This window comes from Limulus polyphemus, unplaced genomic scaffold, assembly GCF_000517525.1.
Source record: "Limulus polyphemus unplaced genomic scaffold, Limulus_polyphemus-2.1.2 Scaffold185, whole genome shotgun sequence".
In the NCBI taxonomy this organism is placed as follows: domain Eukaryota; kingdom Metazoa; phylum Arthropoda; class Merostomata; order Xiphosura; family Limulidae; genus Limulus; species Limulus polyphemus.
In genome coordinates, this window is record NW_013665795.1 from 51,967 (window position 1) to 53,391 (window position 1,425).

At 32.8% G+C, this 1,425-nt stretch overlaps 1 protein-coding gene across 1 annotated transcript in view; it reads left to right on the forward strand.

Annotated features, from left to right (window-relative positions):
- Positions 1-1,425, forward strand: part of LOC106478153 (protein FAM13B-like) — a 33,774-nt gene that overhangs the window by 1,753 nt on the left and 30,596 nt on the right. The window contains exon 2 of the mRNA XM_013938671.2: positions 507-892. The gene's annotated coding sequence lies outside the window, so the exon portion shown is untranslated. The remainder of the gene's footprint in view (positions 1-506; positions 893-1,425) is intronic.

Below are 1,425 nucleotides of genomic sequence, written 5' to 3' on the forward strand. Positions count from 1 at the left end.
TATTTGGGGGTGCTTAACTTTTTTCCAGGTGTATATTTTGGTGCATTAGTTATTGTTTCTTTGTTTGCTGTTGAGCACAAATCAATACAGTGCTGTTCTCACAAAGGGCATTGAAACCCCTTTTATAACCTCACAAGCATTCAGGGTCAATTAATATGATTAAACAATTTCTAGTGAACACTAAGATTAAAACTAAACGCATGTGTATTTCAGATGAAAATTCCAATGTTGGGAATTCGTATTAAAAACCAGTTACTCCTGCACTACTTATGAATTAAAAAGCACATGATAAAGGTCTTGGTACAGCAAAATTCACAAGTTGTAAATCATTATATCATGAGCCAGTATTCTGTATTGACTGTAAAATGAAGTTTATAAAATGTAGGATTAAAATCGTTAAAATTTTGTGTAAAACCCAAAGTATATAAATTTTTGAAAGAGTGAATAACAAAAGCATATTCTTATTACTGAAATTGATACAAGTTTACCAAAACATAACATTTTAGGACCCAAGTTGAAGAGGAGACTTATTGTTTTGCTATGGACTTTAAAGTGGACTGAATTTGTTTCTAGAAGTTTCTCTGCGAATGCTATCTATGAGATTGGTGTCCTGCCGATTTTTGAAGCAAACATAAAGAAGGCCATTGTAATGTTTGTTCGCCAGGAATTAAACCTTGTGTCAGCAGACATTAATCCTGGGCAGATTTTGTGAAATTCAAGCTTCTTTATTGTTAAGCTGTTGACCATGTCTGTTTTTTTTGTGTGTGACATACCTCCCACGTGACCAGAACTGATACAATCAGTGATACTTCACATTTGTTTCCGTTCCTGACTGTGTGAATTCGACCACTGATCATAAATTCAGAACAACAAATCGCTTGCAGATATCAAGGTATGGATAGACCTAAGTTTATCGGTAAGTCCTAAAAAAAAAGATAGAAAATAAAATAAAAATGGTTGTAGAATTTGGAAAACTGTAGCATTATTTTTCATGTAATTCAAAAGTCACCATAACAATATTCAAAGCAACTCATGTTACTTGTAAACTAGATTATAGATGCTATTATGAATTTATCTTTATTTTTGGTAAACAAAAAATATCTGTAAAGTTTCAGAGATTAATTCTAGGTGCTTATTAAGACTTGTGAAGACATAAACAGTTATCATGAACTACGATAGTGGTTCATATATGGATCGCAAGGAGTTGCACAAAACCACAATAGAACGTTCGGGCAAAAAAGCATCTGTAAACAATAAAGAGACAGTTCAAACAACACTTTAAAACATTTACTGTTGACTGCTAAGGCTGTACACATAAAAATGCACGAAAAAGCACGCATGGAAAAGAAAATCCGCTGAAAACGGTCCCTTTGTAGTTATTATTATTCTATTGCCATTCTACAACAAAACGGCTTGGTAATATTG